The sequence below is a fragment of the Idiotropiscis lumnitzeri genome, chromosome 4 (assembly GCF_059441095.1).
Source record: "Idiotropiscis lumnitzeri isolate Australia: NSW breed Sydney's pygmy pipehorse chromosome 4, RoL_Ilum_1.0, whole genome shotgun sequence".
Taxonomy (NCBI): Eukaryota; Metazoa; Chordata; class Actinopteri; order Syngnathiformes; family Syngnathidae; genus Idiotropiscis; species Idiotropiscis lumnitzeri.
In genome coordinates this window covers 24,465,732-24,485,673 of record NC_142394.1, presented here as the reverse complement: position 1 = coordinate 24,485,673, position 19,942 = coordinate 24,465,732, and the positions used below count along the sequence as shown (strand labels likewise).

At 44.3% G+C, this 19,942-nt stretch overlaps 1 protein-coding gene across 4 annotated transcripts in view; it reads left to right on the top strand.

Moving 5' to 3' along the window:
* htr2cl1 (5-hydroxytryptamine (serotonin) receptor 2C, G protein-coupled-like 1) overlaps positions 1 to 19,942 on the top strand; it is a 38,548-nt gene that overhangs the window by 6,284 nt on the left and 12,322 nt on the right. Inside the window, exon 1 of one of the 4 annotated variants that reach the window (XM_088293676.1) lies at positions 4,163 to 4,281. The exons of the other annotated variants lie outside the window; for them this stretch is intronic. The gene's annotated coding sequence lies outside the window, so the exon portion shown is untranslated. Of the gene's footprint in view, positions 1 to 4,162; positions 4,282 to 19,942 lie in introns of those variants that run through there. 4 annotated transcript variants of the gene reach the window in all.

The window sequence follows — 19,942 nt, the reverse complement described above, 5'->3', positions numbered from 1 at the left end:
CCATCCAGTTCGCGATTCTTGCATCTTTCGCCCGCTCTCTCGCGCGCTCTCTCACTTACAGTCTCTCTTGCTCTCTCTCTCTTTAATTTTTTGTCTTGCTTCGGACGCTTTTCAAAGTAGATTTTGGAGGGAACTTTGGAGGATTTGTGCTCGCCGATGCGTGCGCACGCGACGCGTATTTGTGAACGCTTGATGAACGCGTCCACTTTTTCCGGCCTGGGAGGTGAGCTGGAGGGCGTGGCCGTCCCTGCCGCCTCCCAGTGCGTGAATGGGCGTGACTGTGGCGCGTAAATGTCTGCAGCAAAAGTGCCGCCAGAATGGCACCAAGTGCCTTCCTTATACCCATCGACGAGATGTTCAGCAAGTCCTCCTGCATGAGCAACGCCGCAGCTGCTCCTCAGGTGTCCCTAATGAAATGCCGCAGTCACTCGCGTTTGTGCACACCGCGTGGCCAAAACTGGGGTACCTAATGAAGTGGCCGGCATGTGTAGATATCTCAGGCCGTGACGTGAGTCATCGGGCGGCTTTCCAGGAAGCCAATAAGAAGCGGCGAGATTTAAAGGCTCCTTTGGGTACGTTCTCCGAATTGAAATTGTTCCTGAAGTCTCATTTGAATGCACGCCGGAGCCTCGCTTGTTGTCTTTGTCTCGCTCTTCACTTGCCGCTTGGCCACCTCGGAGAACAAGATCGGGAGGGATTGTTTCCCCTCAACAGTTGGCGCTTCGTGTTTCTCTGGCTCATCCCAACTCGGTTCGCGGCTTGCTCGTGTGACCTTCTCGCAGTCACATATGCTATTCATTCGCTCCAAGTTGACCAGCTGGGTGCGCGCTAAACCAACACCAAATGCTTTTTCTCATATAGTGCCACAAACGCATGCACTAAGCGCAACGAACTGCACGAAATGAGAAAATCAATCAAAGGTGGAATGTCATGACTGAAGAGCGGAGACTTTTTTAAAAAAATTCTTGACAGACCTCATCAGTCACAAACAGAAAAAAAGAAATCGCAAAGATTGAGGCAAGTCCTTTTTTGGATGATGTGTATGTGCATGCTCTTGAATGTGTTCATTCAGAGCTGCTCTGATTTTAGTGAGTTTATTTCAATGAACTCCAATGTCTGGCGTTGCCCAATGTGGGATTTGACTGCGGTGCAGTTCAACATGGTTCCGCTAGCATCAGAGCATTCCTTCCGGGAGGCAAAAGCGCTTTTCCGCCTTGAGAATGTCGGGGATGAAAGGATATGCCATTAAAGCTGAGTTCCGGGGTCGCGTTATCTGCTTTCCTTCGACCTCTGGAATAATTCTCTGAAAGGTGTAATGCTTTGAGGGTGATGTCATTAAATAACCTAACGGCTAAGAATGTCATATTACTGACTCTGAGCAACAGTATTTGTTCATCAGTCCCAGAAAAAAAACTGCTAACAGACTAGCTTAGCATCAAGCTTGCGGGATGCTCACGTCGTTTTTGAGTTGTCGCGGTGTCGCTGAAGTAGCTTCGCCATTAGAATTGTTCTTCTGGGATGCTCGCCCCTTCATCGCTGGTGATCAAATGCTTCCCGTTAAGCGTTGTAGAGATTCGATTAGCATCTGGGCTGACGTTATGGTCATTCCAAAAGCTTTGAGCCGTGTAAGGTTTCGGCGTGCGGCCTGTGAGGAGTTTCCCCTAGAAGGAGCTTTCCTGTCTTGTTTCATTGATTTCCTGTTTTGGCTTGCCGCCAAATCTCATTTGATCCTTCACTTTCGTAAGGTATGTTGGGATTTACAATTTGGATTTTGTTAGAGCAAAACACATCCACGTGTCCCAAGTCCGCTATCCTGCAGGCTAAAATGAGTCGTGTTCCGTCATCCTTCTCCTCTCATCTTACGGGTTAAGCCTTGATTTGTCCTCTCCCACTAAACGCCAGTCAGAGAAAGCCTTCTTTGCAAATGCTCCGAAAGAAAACGCCCAGTGGGGCTGCGGTCCGCTTGCAGATGCGTAACTTGAGCGCCGTCCACAAAGAAAATGTGATATTTCTAGCACATTGTTTAACAAATTGTATAAAATGTACTTGATTGGTCTTTTATGCTACAGAGTAACACAAAATGGAGCATAATTGTCAAGTGGAAAGCAAATGAAAATTTCTTTTGAGTGTCACTCATCAAAATGCCGTGCGCGTACCAAATGGGGGTCAAAAGTGAAAGTCAGGGACGACGTTAAATGGGATGTAATGTCAGTGGAAGGTGCTCAAGCTCAAAATAGCCAAAGGACGAATGCACACGTCACAGACGATGTCTGAAGAGGGCCGAGTGCTTACGCATCATTTACATGAAATGCTTAAAACCAATTAGGTTAGCTTGGTTGCTGTGGCAACAGATGCTGTAAAAGTTGAGCTCGAGCTTGAATTTGTGCCTTTAAGGGGCGAGGCAGCAGCCTCACGATCAACGTTGCATGTTAATGTTGGGGGTCGGTCTTTTTTCAGTGCTCATGCCTTTTGAAGTGTTTGGATTGCAAAATCACATATTGAGGTGCGGCGCTCACAATGACCGCGCGTCTCGAAACGTCCCAACTTGCGGCGGAAGCCAGAGGTCAGCGATCTTACATTGCCACTGCTGTTCTCAACTTCTCTTATTTTTCCGCTTAAAACAATTAGCAATGTGTTTTTTTTCTGCCAGGATCTCTGTATGGAGTCATGAGAGCCTCTCAAAAAATCCACTTGACTGTTTGTATCTTTATTATTAACTTTGTATTGTGAATTGTTCCAGACAAAAGTCAGGTTCACATTTTGCAACCATTTTTTTCCCCTGATTGGCTTTCCACTCATCGGTCACAATTCTGACAAGTTGATGCAGTTGAATGTTTGAGTAACACCTTTATAAGAGAGTATTTATCTTCACATTCAAACTGAGGATATCTTTTCCCAGATATATTGGTACATACTGTGGCATTTTTTGCCGCAGACACAAAAAATAACATGAAAACGGCGCAATCAATGTATTCCCGTTAGGCGCACTTCACGAGTGGCATCGTAAGATGGCCGCCAGTGGCTTCACTTCTCGCTAGAGCGAGTAAGTGACATTCTTCATTCTGATCCGCACGCTTCCATAATCAGCGTTCAGTAACTAAAAAGGCAGCGGGAGCAAAACTGAGTTTGGTTATACTTGCAACCTCCGAGTTTGTACCTACTGGGGGCGTGCTTTTAGCATCCCCTTTCACCCACGCCCTTCCCCGTTTAACGCCAGCATGCTGTTCTTCACGTCACCTTTTTTCCATATAAGCAGCGTGTCGGAAGGAAATGCTCCCAGTCAGTCAAGAGGAGCACTTATCGAAGTCACACATTTACAGATTTCGGCACCCGGTGAACCCATAAGGCGCGCCGCGTTATAGGGCGCGCCGTTCATTATGGAGGAAATGTAAGACTTTGAAGTGCGCCCTATAGGTGTGAAAATACAGTATTTTTTTCATTTTTGCTTAGCGGTGTACATCCACGAGAGGAATCATGAGCACTCTTTGATACGTGAATGACGTCCCTGGAGTCAGCCTGTGTTTGTTTGCACGTGAGTTGCGGCCTTCATCTTGCAACTCTTGTCATTTTGGATTTGTCTCTTGGACTGTTTCCCGTTGAGTCAACAACTGCAATTTTGTTGGCTGCCATGGCTCTCCTCGCCCATGTGCTCAGGATTACACGACCCTAATTGCTGCTTGAGGGATGTTGTTTGTTTGACATGTCGCATGGTTGTGACGGGCGCGCCTCCCCACAAACGCGCGTTGTTGCGTTTTGTGCGTGGGGACCCATGGGGTCTTTTTTGCGTCTCACCCGTCAACGCAGCGCAGATCTGGCAATAGTTTGCCAGATTAGTCGACATGTTTGAAAGTTGAGCCGTGACCAAACTGGTTTCATTGTATAGGCGATTAAATTAAGGATTTAAGTAAAAAGAAGTCAGCGACAGTTTGTCTTTCCTTTATCGATGCAATCGGTACTTGGCAATACTTGGATGTGTCCCATTAAATCGGGGAGGTCCGTCCGGCGCTTCGCCATCGTTCGTTCATTCCATTTCTTGCTTTCTTCTCATCACATTGGTGAGATTGCCTCGTGGTCACTCCCCCGTCCCAAGCAACCATCCCCCGCCTGCCTCCCGCCTTCTGATTTCCCGCTCTGCTGCTCGATATTCTCCTCGCCTCTGAACCGGCCGTGCGCCTTCCCTCTTGCCGCGCTCACAGTGACTGCAGAGCGCCGCTTTTTCTCTTCTGAAGGCCTCGGGGATTCGTCTGTTCCGCCGTCGCCGCCTGACAGTTTGACACATGGGTGAGCACTCGAGCTCGTGTACGCGCCGCCGACTACTCGCCTCTCACTCACTGGCTCGTTCTTGCGTTTGTCAATTTTCTTGGCTTTCTTCCTTTTGCCGCACATTCGCCGTGGAATCTTTGCAGCCTCTCTGGAAGAAAAGCTCAGTGAAGCCACTTTTGGGGAGTTCTTTGCTTGCTACTAATTTATCAACCACATGTGGGCACAAGTTCCACATGAAATGAATCATGATGTGCTCAGCTGAGTTTCAATGTTTGCGCACTTTGTCTTGTTTTTTGGCCTTCTGGTGGACATATGACAAACCTCCAGAAAAGCTCCAACCGATACCCGACGAGTTTTTGGTCTTGCTTTTTGAACAGCAAGTGAAGACCTCCATGTGTCTCATTATGAAAGTACAAAAAAAAAAACAGCCCAGAGAGAATTTCCAATGAGGTGTTTAATAGACGAAAGCGATTATGCACTGACGAGGTTCCTGAGTCATACACAGAGGCGGGAAGAGTGGCCAAAAATTGTGCTCAAGTAAGAGTACTCTTGCTTTATGTAACACCTGTCTCATGTGGCTAAGGTATTAACAGAGATGTGTACTTTACCCTGTTTTGACGGTCCGACCTCCGTCCGTGACCTGCACAACCCTCCCGTCATCGGCCCTGCGTCCTTATTCATAAAATAATCATCCTGCGTTCTTTTACAGCGCTTCCGTCCTTGCATTTGACCAGTCCGTATTTTTTATTTTTTTTTTATCCCACTACTTATAATTCTTACTTATGTCGACAATTAGTTTCGTCGCATCTACAAATCATGCCCGTCTTGCACTGTTGCTGAATTCGGTGTGGCGATGAATGACTTGCACCTCATGTTACTCACTTCTGCAACGTAGTGGCAATTGTCTGCTAAGAAAACAACGCTAACTTTGAGGGACTAAAGATGCACGAAAACTCATCAAAGATTTGACACTCATCAGGCCTGGCAAAATCACCAGCTGAACATTAGGACATCTTTTTTTTTGTCGCAAAGTAATGGATTACATCTTTGAATAGTAACTTTAATCAGCCAACTCTATTAGATAAAGTAACAAGTTGGCTCTCGAGTGACTCGAAATGGCAGGCATTAGTCAAAGTGGCTGCTGTGTATTCACAGTCCTGTAATGTGCAATATTATCGATAAGATTAAAACTTTTAAAAAAGTGCAAACGATTCACAGAGATTTATAGTTAACTTTGTTTCAATTGTTTGTAAGCAGGCTACTTCCAAGTTTGTCAAATAGGATAAAAAGATAAACGGCGGATGGTGCTATTATGATTCTCGGGTTGGACAGTTCCAATATTATCATATGGAGTCACATGGTAAAAACAACTACAAAAAGCACCCTTATTTTCTGTTAAATGTTCCGTAAATCCGTTCCATTAATCAAGATGTATTATATAAAGCATATGATCAGTAAAATGTATTGAAATGTTGGTCCTTTATGCGACATTTTTGCTGACATTTGTTTTGTATTGATTTGCTTCAACTTGCCGTGTGCAACAAGCCACGTGATGTCCTATTGAATGCTGTGAAAAACACAATCTCATCTAATCTTACCTTGTCAGCTGCACTGTAAAAAAGAACAACTTGTGTAATTTATATTTTGAAGTATAAATTGATATTTTTGAAAACAATCGTAGTTCGCACAACAAAGAAGTTTGTTGTCTTGAAATTTTCAGTTCATACAACTTTTTTTTTTTTTTTTTAATCTACAGTGTGTGCATCCATGTGATGTCCTATATCAGCGGTCCTCAATCCAGTTCCTCGAAGGTCGGTGTCCTGTCTGTTTTGAATCTCTCCCTGCTGCAACACACCTGATTCAAATGATCAGATAATCAGCGAGGTCTGCCGAAGCCAGATAACGATCCTGATCATTTGAATCAGGTGTGTTGCAACAGGGTGCGATGGGAAAATTGGCAAGACAGAAACGCGATTGAAGACCCCTGTCATATTAAGTGCTGTGAAAAAAAAGATCCCTCGAAATCAAAGCCTCGTGGTGAACCAAGACTTATTTTTGTCTTTTCCAAATGAGTGACGGTGTGGATGGGTTGAAGACTGCAGATGTGGCTTTGGCTGCTTTTTCTTCATTTTGTTTTTTGCTGTGCTGTTTGTTGTGACGCAAGAAAGGGGGGGGGGGGGGAAGCCTCTGGCGACTTGATTCATTGCTGGTTGTATTTAAGAGCAACCGGGGGAAAAGAATGTGTTCAAACTACCCCCGTTATCTGTCAAATGGACTCCAATGGCTTTTTATATTCATGTTTTATTGTATTTACGATCAATTATTGATTTTGTGATGGCCGCTGAATGATGCCCTTATCGAATTTGCAGAAAATTGTCCTCATTTGTCACCCCTTTAGGCATTTGTACACGTGTTTTCCAAAAGCAAAGAAGAAATAGTATATATATATATATATATATATATATATCTTTGAATGAAAAAGTGTTTATTACGGTGGTATTTGTTGTGTGAAGTGGAGCAAATAAATCGATGAAGCAAAAATGAGAGAAAGCAAAAATTGCCACAGCCCAAGGCAAAAACCACAAAGAGTGGATAATGATAGATGAAATTGAAAGCTTGAAAAGTGGACGCAGTTCAGAAGGTTTTTCTCGGCAGATGAGCTTTGGCTTGTAAGCAAACGTTTTGGTGCCTGTAGCGAGCGCAGGAGCAGACTCGAGCGATTAGCAACAGTAAAGCTTTTGTCGCTTTGCTGCAAAGAGACTTCAATCAAGATTTATCGATGTGGAATAGCCACACGCTCGCCTCTCTCGAGGTGCGATTAACATTTTCCTGCCGGCAAGCTCGCAGCGGCAGATAAGAAACGATGGGCTGATTCTCTCGTTGTTTATTATCGGTGCTTCCTCGCCCGCCAAGCGCATGCGTGTTGGCGAGTGAAAGTCGATCAAGAGGAAGGATTCTGTCGTTGGGTTTGAAGAGAGTGCAAACGTGGTGCTTTGCAGCACTGGCTGAGAAATGTGTCCGATGTTTTTTTTTTTTTTCTCCAATATTAAGTGACGATTTTCTCTCAAGTCTGCCGGCAACTTTTTGTCAGGCTATAGATCGCTTAGCGTAAAAATCCGTTAGAGGGGCGCTCTGTCGATGTGACCAAACGGAGGCGGGTCCCGTTTTGCAGGACACAATCTCGACCACCGGCAACCTTGACTTGACGCATCCTCGTACTGCTTTGCTGCTTTTCAGCCTCGCGTTTGGCCCCTTTGACACTACACTCCAAACATCGGGGTGCCGTTTAATCCACTAAAGCCAAACTCCTCACTGTGTCATAACCATGAATAAACATCAGCGATAAACCAAGACGTGGGCTGATTGATCGTGACGGAATGTGCAATCCAAAGTGCTCACCTTGGGAGGAGGGCACGGATGGAGCGAAGGGAGGGGAAAAGCGGCGGCGGCGGCGCCTTTGATGAATGGAAAGAGATAAGTGTTGAAAAATAATTAGCTGAAGCAACCTGGCTGCTATACCTTGAATGCAACCGACGCGACAATGTGTAGCAAGTCCCGCTCATGTTTATTGACTCGTTGAGAAGAATCGACAATAACGAATGATGGTGGGAAAAGGGACATCATCATTTTTGGAAGGAGGGGAGGGGGGGGGATCACACATTTGAGGGGGTTTTATTGAGAAGACTCAATGGAGGAAGTGATGCGCCAAGCGCCAGTTTGATAGCGATGGGTATGACAGTCCTTTTAAGTGAACTGAATCATTAGAATGAGTTCATCAAAAAGAATCGTTCAAAAGATTCGTTCGCAGAATGGTTTGACCCAAAAAAAAAAAACGCCAAAAGAAAATAAAAACGCACCCACATTCTCTCTCTAACTTGTTTGTGAATGGGAAATGAGATGACGTTCACTCACTAACTCTAGCAGTATGTTCAGTAAAATCCCTCTGACATTTGACGCTGGCTGCAGATTGGTCGTTTGGCAAGATTGATGACATGCAGGTGTGATCCATTCAATCCCTGAAAAAAAAGTCGTTCTTCCTGAACGAATTGTTTGTGAACGACCACTACAGTTTGACCCTTTTTTTGGGGTTCGTGTTGGGGCTTTTCCAGAGACCGCCTTCTCGTGGCGTTCTCACACCAGTTAAACATCACGAAAGAAAGAAAGAAATACAGTGTGGTAAAATTGAGAACGAAGACATGACAAAATACACTTTGTCTTTTTTTTTTTGTTCTTTTGGCACCTTTCAGTTGATCTTCTAAGAGGAGTGGTCACAAACTGAAAGGCTACCGTCTTGATTGGCGTGTGGGTGTTGATGGCAAGGTCCGACCTTCAACCTGCGACAGGTGTGCTGAGTGTGAATGTGGACAGTTTTGATCCGCATCTGATTCAAGTCAAATGGAACAAAGTCAACTTGTCATTTGCTCTCTTGAACAAGGTCGTTGTCATCATCTTCCGAGGACTTTGGTCCTTCATTCTTCCCAGGGGAGCAATTGAGGCATTTGAGGACGTTGGCTCTTTGACTTGACAGGTGGTTAAGTGTTGAGGCCCTGTCGGAGGTGTTGACTTTGTTACGAAAACTTTTTGATGGAATGTTGAGAGTGAGAATGACAGCTCTAGGAGGTGCAAGTTTTTGATTGGATAACCACAAAAGCCCTTATCAGCTGCGGCTCTGATTGGAGGAAGGAAAGGAGGCTTTGCTCGCTTGTGGAGGGGTACGGGCTTTTTTGGCATTTCCCACAATGCATTGCCGGCGGACATTTTAGTTGGCAAGCACCACTAACCAAGCATCATTTCTTGTACATACGTGTGGCTATAATCGTTGGGGGAGCCGGAAACTTTTTTTTTTTTCGACTTCCGAAAATCATTAAAAACCAGGAATTTCACTTAAGAAAGAAAGTAAACCTCGCAGATAACGTTGGCTGTCGGCTCCTCCTTCTCACTGCCGGCTGTTGCTATGTTGTCAAGCCACAATCATCGCCGTCGGTTTGCATTCCGGAGAGAGCTTCACATTTAAACGCAGACGTTCTGTTGTATGCCGTGTCCTCGTAAATAGTTATGCGAGAAGATCAGCATACGGCACGCTCGACTGCTCCCCCGTGTTTTGCTTGAAGATTTATAATTTACCGTAACATCGATGCTAATTTTGATTAGCATGTCTGCCACTTCCTGTATGATTTATCGCTAACGGATGTCCGTTATTTAATCAATTGTTTTGGATGGAACAACAACTTTAACTAACAACATTTTGCCTCGTAATTGAACAATTGGTTTTAAAGTACAAAACGCAATTGACCGAGCATGGGATCGTGGGATATGTTGCAATTTTAAGCACAAAGGTCGAACCCCTCTATTGAGCACCAAAGTCGCTCCACCGAGATGATCACTTCCACACAGACGTGTGACGTGATCTGGAATCGACAAGGACATAGCAGACCTCGTCGTTCTTCTCCCGCTTGCCTTCGTCCTCTCCCGTCCTCCTCCTTCACCTCACTCCCATGGAAGCCTCCTCCTCACATTCGTTTTGTCCCACCTCCTCCTCCTCCATTCAAATGGCACTCTCTGAGAAATGCTCACCTTTTTTTTTTTTTCATTGGGGGAGTCTGTGCCAAGTCTTTTTATTCACGTGCGTCACATACGACGTGTCTTCATTGTCATTCTCACTGAATGTGCTGGTCGCACCTGCACGCATGGATGAACACTCGCACGCGTGTGCGTTCGCAGACACACACGGGCTCAGACATCCAAGATTATTCAGTCCTGACATTGCGTTGTACGCGTGCCGGGCAGAGACTGCATTCATGTTTCTTGCTCAGGGACACGGTTGAGATTTCATCAGATGGAGAGAAATCCTCGAATGTAATGAAAGTCCTTATTAATTTGCAAAGCTGATGGATATTCTTCGTTCACACAACTTTAAACGAACGTTAAGAGCAGACATAGACTGTATAATCTGCTAAAATTCATTTGGTACTGCATCCCGGTTTCTGGCTTTGTTGGTTGGGGACCAATTTCTGCTGACTTCTGTTACAAAGCATAATCAAATCACTTCTGCAAGTTTTCCCAGTAGTAGCGCTTGAGATGTGAAATGTTAAATGTTCAATCAAGGTTGCCCCGAGGCTTAAATAATAAACAACAAATCTATTGGTGCCTGAAGTCGTTTGTACACTTCTCGATACGTATAAAATTATGAGTCTGCTTTAAATGTCACATGCTTTGTCTTCAATTGTTCTCAAGTGTTTAAGTGGCTGCTGAGGAAACACGGCCTGCCGCCGGCGCTGTTGAGACAATTCTTTACAGCAGTTATTGAATCACTCCCGTGGTCATCCATCGCCGTCTGGTTTGGTGCTGCAACAAAAAAAGGACAAAATTCGACAAAACGGACAGTTAAGACTGATGAAAAAAAAAATGGCAGGAAGAATTCTCACACCCTCCACATCCTGGTCACCACCTCTTCCAGCTCCTTCCCTCAGGCAGGCGCGACCCAACAGTCCACATTAAAACGAGCAGAAATTCCACTAGCTTCTTCATTCTTGCCATTAACTCCGAAATTGTTTATTCAAAATTCCATTGTGCTGTTTTTCAAAGGTTTGCCAATTTTACACATCCCGTTGTGTTGCTGTGGCTACCTCCAAAATGGCCATCGTCCATTTTCTGTACGTCCTGACGTTTGACAGAGACCATGCGATGATTTCAATTTGCTTTGTCACATCACAAGGAGAAGGCGAACAATTTCTCCAACGGTTGCGATGATGATGATGATGATGATAATAGCGAGATTTTTTTTTTTTTTGTTCTATTTTTTTCAGTTTTGCCACCCTCACCCAGTGCAGGTGGAGCGTAAACGCGATTTTGTAAAGTTTGCCTCTTCTAAGGCTGACTCGTCCTTGACAGTGATGACGTTCCACTTGTGTGGCCTCCAATTAGTCTGAGAGTGTCGCTTAGCGTGGGACATTGGACGGAATTTATCTCTCCGCCTGTCACAGCGTGCTGCTTGTTATTGGGGGAGCGACGAGAGGAAGGCTTAAGTGTTGGCTCTTGGCTGTTTAGTATGGACGGTGTGCCGCGTGTCCGCTTATGCTCTGTTTCTATTTTCAAAGACGCAGAGTGCCTTGAAATGATGTTGGCTCCCTGGCCAATTGATTAGGTACGATCTAATGAGAGCCGTCTGGCATTGTTTGTGCAACGCGTGTCTCTGAAACGGTGGGTTGCAGTCTCCTCATTGTGCATGCTGTGTGTATTTTTCTGCGCACCACACAGCGCCTGCAATGTGGAGGCCGGGACACACGCAAACTCCAAGCTGAGAGCATGCATGGGTTGACCGTCACGCGTGGGGAGGGACGGCATTAGTGGCCCATTGTCGCGAGGGTGCGAGGGAGGCCGAGCCCTCACCTGAGGAGTGTTCGGATTTGTCGAGACATTTGGAGATGGTCAAAATCATAAATGAGTGGCTCATTTCCTGGTTTTGCCTTTCAACGTGGGGAGTTTTATTTTGTGGAGCTATGCATTAATTGTTGTATTTTTTGAGATGATGATTGAATTGATGAATTATTTTCTTTGACGTTCTTGCCTCTCGCCGTCAGGCCATACTGCTGATTAGAGATTTACAAAGGCTGGTTTAGCCTAACGTGTGATTTTTTATTTTTTTTTCGTATGTGTTGAAGTGAGGAGTGAGACTGTTTATCAACCACTAAACACTAAATCAATTGCTAAATCAGTTTTTTTTTTCTTATTGATTTTGATGTCCACCACAGAGATGTTTTGTAAAGAAAAAAAAAACCGCTTACTTTTGAGTGAATCGAAAACCTCCGAATAAATGCTACTTTTTTTTTTTTTTTAAATCCAAGAGTAGCCATAACAGGACTCATCAATGAAATAATAGCTCTGGAATATTACTCGGGCAAAGTTAGTCATTGCTTTTACGTACCGGATCATCATCATCTGGTGGGCCATCCCTGATAAATATTGAATATATGTTTAATTTTAAAAGACCCTTTAAAATAAATTCAGATTTGTTTCATAATATAGCATGTTTGAAGATAATTGCTGAAACCGTGCAAAGACTGAGAACAACTGTTATATATTGCATTCAATAATTTTTCATTTAATTTTCATTTGAGCCCTGGCATGACCCCCCCCCCCCCCCCCCACACACACACACACACGCCAATCTGCTACCCTCCAATATACAGGTTGTCCCTAAAAGTCGAGCCAGACGGGAGAAATTGAATTTTGAACTGCTTTCATGAATAAATATCTTAAATATGATTTCAGCCATTTGTGATGCTGATTGATGGACTGATGTGAACGAGTAATGTACGAGTAAATCACTCATTTCAAGCTGCTATCCAATAAGAGGTCCTCTGCATGTTCAAATTTAACTTGACCCTGTTAAGCTATTTTGGATTGAAATAACTTTTGGATTTTGGCGATTCCCAAAACAACCCAGGTCAAAATGACACGCAGCTTTGAACCTGACACGTCCCATCCAAATGCTGTCACCGGCTCCACTTCCAAACACAAAAATTCCATTTTTAACTCTCGAATGGCCCCAGCACATATTGAAAGGCCGACATTTGGACTGATGGAGTCTGGCAGCTCTGAAGTGGCTTTTGGTGTCGCTCGTCAAGTGCAGGATGTGCAAACGATCCGAGGGAGTCGCGTATGCTTTGAGCTCATCTGCACCCTGCGTGGACTGGAATTAAATATACACCGCACAGCCATCATTAGGACGCCCGTTTGCGGTCCCTGAACTAATAAGCCCTTTTCACACTGCACTGAGCACAGCGTAGTGCTCAATGGACCAACCCGTTTGTTGTGTATGTGATGTAAAACCACGACCGATATGGGATTTTTGGGGTTGATACTGATATTGGACACTGAAAGAAAAATCTGAAATCAAATATGTTGGCCGATAACCGATGTAACGGCCTTTATGTAAAATCAAAACATTGACATACAAGGCATGTACGGTGGACTGTGCATGAACATAAATTGTTGTAATAGCCAAACTATCTGATTCAAGGCAAAGACGCTAAGCATGACTAATCCACAAAGCCTAATTCACACTCAGCACTATCAGTGAGTCATATTCATTCGCTTTTGAAAAAGTTCCATTTGCAGCCGGTTGGGTGTTTGCAAACATGAACGAGTTGAGGACAAACAAAATCTGAAATAATCTAATCATGCATCAAGGGACCTCATTTAAGAATTGAAATACTTTCAATTACAACTCAATATGTTAGTTGTAAGCTATTCAAATTGACTTAGATGAAGGTATTAACTAATGGAATTAATGAGCCTGGCTAAATTCTGTGTGGCAGTATGAAGGAAAATGGGTCGCTTGTTAGTAGGCTGAAATAAATGCTGGACATGTGAGACGCGTGATGGTTTCAGGAGTTATTGTGCTCATAAAACTGCAGTTTGTTCCTTTATTTTGACTGAGTTTCATTTTCCATTGTCGGTTGTTGATGTTTCCCAATTGGAAGCGAAGGTACATGGAATGTCACTCAAGTGGAACCATGGCAGCCTTTTTCAGCTTGTTTTGTCTTTAAAAAAAAAACAAAAAAATGAAAAAAAAACGCTGAGGTCAGAAAGCAATTCCTATTTGTGTCAGTGTGTTTCACCATCGTGCAACTTTAATACTGCATAAACAGCGTTTTAATTATACCGTTTGTGAGATAATGAAGGCCATGGCTTGTGCTTTATCAGCAGACCAAGTGCAAAGCATGCACTTGCTTGCCGAAAATGGCTGAAGGTGTATTTGGAATGCAAAAAAAAAAAATCACCTTGCACATCTGAGGCGGCGGGCAAAATGATAATTACCATTTTTTTCCCCTTTCTTTCTTTTGTATTCTAGTTTGCCTTTCTTAAGCCCAGAATGCCGACTTTGATGATTCTCCGTCAAATAATTATGACGCTGTCATTTTCTCTCTCTGTAACCTGCCGCGGCATCTGCCTGTGATCACATTTCCTATAATTGCTGTTTGTGTCATTTTGGGACGTCGTCTTGCGTCGTCCTTTCATCTCTGCCTGGCCTGCTCGCACCGGTAGGAAAAGTTGGTGCAAGGAGAACTATTTGTCATTGGCAATGTTTTTGTCAATAGTGAAGAAGTTAATTATTCTTGCGGAAAGATGTCACAATACCCAGCGGAGGGCGCTATCGATTTAGGCCCAACTTGTTTGCCCCGAAACGTGTGGCTTTCGAGCTAAACGGTTAACGTACAATGTATGGTGATTGCTTTTGGGGGTTTTTTCAGTCAAAATTTAAAAGGTGCAACACATACAGAACACCATTTTCTATGACTTGTCTGCCTCAGCACGCCTTGAGACGAATATCTCACATTTGAGCTTTTTTCCAAAAACTCACCGTGCTCAGGACAGAAATGCCAAGGTCCGATCAAATTGCTTCCTCCGTTCACATAAGTTCAATATGGATATATCGTCGAGGTTGATGCGTCACCGTGCGGCCGGATTCGACCTGCTTATATGATATAACAACTTCCGATTTGTAATGGCAGCAAAAATGAGCGAATAATGTGAATAGTCACATCATTTGCTCAGCGTCTTCATTTGTAGTCATGAAATTAGACGAGGTAACGTCTGGCCACATATCGACCAATTTTTCCTCACAGAGAGGGAGGGGCAAACATTTTTTTGTATCGTTTGTCTTGTGGGAAAAGAGGGGGTACAACACACTTCCTAACCAGATGTATAACAAAAATGCCATTTTAAATAGGGACAATATCTGTGTAAAAATGTGTGCTCTTAATATATAAAATTTATCATAATGCATTTCTGAATGTGTGTATACTGTAGATTGATTATCCAAACCCACCCAACAAAGGATTTGAAACAAACAAAAGAACCACATAATGGTCAATTTTTTCTCTGTTGCATGAAAATGGATGCAAATTACCATTCAAGGATGGCACAAAACTGCTGATCAAATCAACTCATTTTGTGTGTTTTTTTTTTTTTTCCAACTCAATCACAATTTTGATATTGAGGTAGTATGTTTGTTGATATCATTCCAAATCTACCAAAAAAATTAGGCTTACTCACATTGTAGTATAGAGCACTATAAGAGCCAGCGTAAGCGCAACTAAGACATGGGTTCCATCTAGTGATTATTGGTGATATTGCAACTTAAAACTACCATTGACTGCTGCGTATTTGCATTTTGGTACACAAGGATTTGCATATTTAGTTTTTTTTTTCCCCGCTTCAATACTTTTTGTATTTTTGCCCCCCCCCCTCCATTTTGTTTTCACAATTTCCCTCCATTTTTGTCAGTTGCCCATCCCCGCTCTCAGATCTTGAAATCATGTGAACGACGATGCTTTTTGATTGGACCCCTTCATTTCTGTCTTCAGCCCTGAGCTAAGCTCGCGTAACCCCTCAACAGACAAAAACTAGCCGACATGTTCCTTCTTAGAGTGAACAGCAGCACTTTTTCAGGTATGATGAGATGGTTGTTGGCAGAAATAGGGTGAGGGGGGGAGGAGAGGGAAGTAGTGCGGAGGAGGAGACATTGGAGTGGGTCCGCACGGTCAGCCGGGAGGGAGCAACGCCTGTTATGAATGACGAGATTATTGGAAGGAGGAATGAGGTGCCGTTATCTGTAGAGGAAAGCAGAAAATCAGGATTCTTCCCTTTCCCTTCCAGTCGAGGTTAATGAGAATTGGGAGGCCGTGTGAGAAAACAAGCAAAACAAATCCAAGGTTCCTATCGGCTTTGATTCAGTCACACGACGACAGATGAGGCGCATTTTGCGTACGCCACTTTGGCGCCCACTTTCGATGACTTATTGACAGGCTGTCAAGTTCATGCCAAAGCACCAGGTGGCGCTACACGCAGCCCAGTCAGAATCTTGCACAAAGTCGTTTCCACCAAGGCAGTAGCACCAATGGAAAAGTTAGAACAGCGAACATAACCTTATTATACATGATTTGAACAAGATAGCCGCCGAAAAATTCAATTTTCACCTTTCCAAAGTTTCCAAAGACTTTGTTGTCTCATCCATCGTAAGGCACCGCAAACCTCTTGGATTCTTTTCAAGCAGCTTTGTGCTTATTGTTGCTTGTTGGCTTGAACTGCAGCAGCACTGCGGAGAACCTCTCCTCACTCCTCTTTAGTCTCACTTTTCTTTCATTCTGCACCTTGGCTTTTATCGGCTCGCCGGTTGGCTCCTTTTAGCTTTTCCTCACAAGTTGCGTTCGAGTGTGTGCTGCCGGTGGTCGATTGTATGTGACAGACGCTATCATTGGCTTTGGCCTCGCAGACGTGCGCAATCGTGCGCAAAGGCGGCAGTGTTTTTTTTTTTTTTTTTTTCATCATTGTCTTCTGTTTTTCTCCCTCTCAAGGAGGCAATTACACGGGTCATCCTGAATTTTAATGGAGAAATAATGGAGTCGGTGGCAGATAAAGACAATGAGGCGCGGGTGGAGGGCTTGGAATGGCTGCAGCAGCAGTGAAAAGCGCCGAATAACAATCAGCAAGCAGAGTGAGGAATAACAATCAGACATGGAAGCCGTGTGCCAAGTCGACGTGTGCGTGCGTGCGTGCGTGCTGCACACCGACAAGATACCACTTTCCACATGTCTCTCTTTCACTTGGCATTGCTGTAAAGTGAAAAAAAACAGGAACCCAAAAATGTAGCTTGATGTCCTCTCATGTCACACAAGCACCCGAGGAGTGATGGATTGTAGGAGAATGCCGCATGCACGAATAACCCTTCTTTCCTTCCTTTTTTTTTTTTTTTTTTTTGCTTTACTGCATGTTCACCATGGCAACAGTCCTTCTTTTTACCTTTTTCCAGTCTTTGTACTGTTTAGTGGAGTCAGCTGCGAATCTTGAGCTGGCACTCTAGCTTCCTTAGACGCAAGAACCAATTAACGCATGTCATCGTAATCCGTGAGCACAAACGTCACGTTCGTCTTTGCGTCTTGCTGCGGTGAGACGCTGCATTTTCAAGCAGGTGCCGTGATGCGAATGATGGCATGTCACAATTTGTCTGCTCGCTCCGTCCCGGCTCGCTTTTGATGAAGTAATCCAGCATGTTTTTATTGCATCATGACCTCATTGTGACGGCCCGCTTTGCAGAGTTCAACAAGGTTGTGTTTTGGGAGTGTTTGGAAGAATGTTGAGAGATTTTGGATGCAAATGACGTGCTCTTAAGTCTTGTCGCTGTCTGTAACACGTTGTTTTGGACAAGGCACCAAAAGGGTGTGGCGGCGACAAGCGAGGAGCTAATTGGCATCCGCATTGGCACACTTAGACCCTGATCATCGGATGAGTCATTCCTACGTTGCGGCCTGTCTGTCTGTCTGCCCAGCTTCATACCAGTTGAAGTGGAAAGGTGAATGTCCACGCTCAGGTGAGCTCAGTAAGCGATTGATTCTGTGATTGGTTTCTTTCGTGTCTTATGCAAAAAAAAATTGTTCGACTGTTCTCCTCTTTGTATAGCCTGAGCAACTCCTAAATCAGGAACAATGGTTGAAAAAAAGAAAAAAGTGTGGCGCTTCAAATGGCGTCGCCATGTGCTTGTTTCATGGATGTGATCCAGCCCCTTCCATCTGCTTTTGCTACGACGACTCGCTCACGGACTCTCACGTCGTAATATGTAATGTCACGGCCCCACGTGATCATTCTCGTATTGATTCACAACACGCACGCATGCAGACGCCCATGTGGTCTGTGAGGCAAAAGGAGAGAGAGGTCGTGCCTCTCATGTTAATTAGCCTCCTTTGGCCTCTGGGTGGTCTGGAGGTGCTTTCCAGTCCTTCTCGTGCTCCGGGTCCTCCTCCTTCTCCTCTTCCATCCTTGTCCATCCTCCCTCCTCCATCTTTTCATGTCTTCCTTCCCTCTAGCCACAAGAGTGTGAAGGTCAAACGGCCTCTTGTGCGCTTGCCGTCAACCTCTGGTTTATGATGGGAATACGTCCCAAACCCGCTTGTAGTAGGCAGTGGTGGATGGTCAAGGCCTTCTCTGCTGCCCTAACATAATCAAGAAATCATGATCATATTTATGATAGAAGTTTAATTTAATTGTATTTAATTCCATGAAGGTTTAGTCAGGAGAAGCGTTTTTTTGAGTGTTTTGGAAGAATGTTGCCTTTTCGCCTCCTTGCAGTGTCTCGCTCACAGAGTTCTCCAAATAAGTGGCAAAGTATGCTTGCCTCAAGATGCCGGTTGAAATGTACTGTCAAACTGACACATCAAAACAAGAGAATTTAACATTGTACTTGAAAAAAATGTAATGATCATAACCACAGTCTGCTAGCTTAATGCTAACATGCTATGTGTAACAGCATATTCAGACCAGTGGAAACTGTTATAGATGTTAAGGTAGTCGTAGACCTTCCATCAAGTGAGCACACGAAACATCAAAACCGAGTTTACAACATGACTCAGAGGAAACGATTTGCCTCTGCGATGTGAGAACGACGAATATTCACATGCTCATCTGTAGCATCATGCTAAAGGGTGCTAGCAGGCCCAACACTCCAGTCAGACGACGACAACAACGGCATCCGCCAGAAATTCTGCTCGCCTATTACGCCTGCCTTGACCTTTCCGCCCTCGCTTCCAGCGCCTCAAGGCTTTGTCTGCTCCATTTGGATTGATTTCCCTCTCCAGTTTATTTGGCTTTTAAAGCTTTCTCCTCGAGGGAAACTTGCGTCCCTTTTCAATGCATGTTTGTGTTTTTGAACAGTTTTTGATGAAAATAATACACATTTTCATCAGGATTCCAAGATGCAATGGCATTATCAAGTGTTGATACTTTGTATTCGCGAATACTCAAATGTATTTGAAGTTGGTCCGAGAAAAAGCAGTATTGGCAAATTATTCTCACATTAGGATTTGGGGGGGGGGCTTCGCCTAATTCAATTGTGACGTGTCCAATGGGCTGCCTGCTATTAGATAGCAAAGCAGAGGCGTGCAAATGATGGTGGTGACATTTGGTGGTGGGGCAGCGGGCCAGATGCCTCTCATCATCCCTAATGGACACCTCAGAAAAGCACTAAACGGCTATATTGCCATAAAGTTCCCACGTGAGTGATGATGCAAACGTGTTGGCCGCCAGGGTCACCTTCAGCGTTTTCGTCTGCTCCATCCGCTGAGGTTTTCTTGGCTCGGGAGGACTGGCTGGAAAAGGCGAGCAGTCGGCCATGTCGTTTTTGTATGAAACGCACAATTTGTGTGACATCACGCGTTTAAATCGATGATTTGGATTTCATGATGAGCGCAGGTGAAAGTTGTCGAGACGCAGAGTTTTGGAAAAATAAAAAATAACGGGCGATGATCCGTTTGATGAAGCGTCTTGAGCTGGCAACGGAGAACATATGTTACAATATTACATTTACCGTGCTAAAGCCTTCTTTGTTTTCCTAATGTTGTTGTTTTTCTCTTCAAATGGTGACTATGTTCTTTTTCGGCTTTTTTTCTTGACCTTGGCGCGCCGTCCGTCAGCCTTCAAGATGACAAAGCTTGTCGTGTGCTTTTGAATATGGATGCTGCTACGTATTCCAACTATTGTCGCCCCCGACTTTGAACTCTCAGCTTACTCCGATAAATTCTGGACGCTGGCTAAAATAATGGGACTTTTCATCCGGTTCAACACGGGTGTCCTCAGAAAGATAAAGTTAAGAAATACCCGATGACCTTCATTGTGTGTGCAT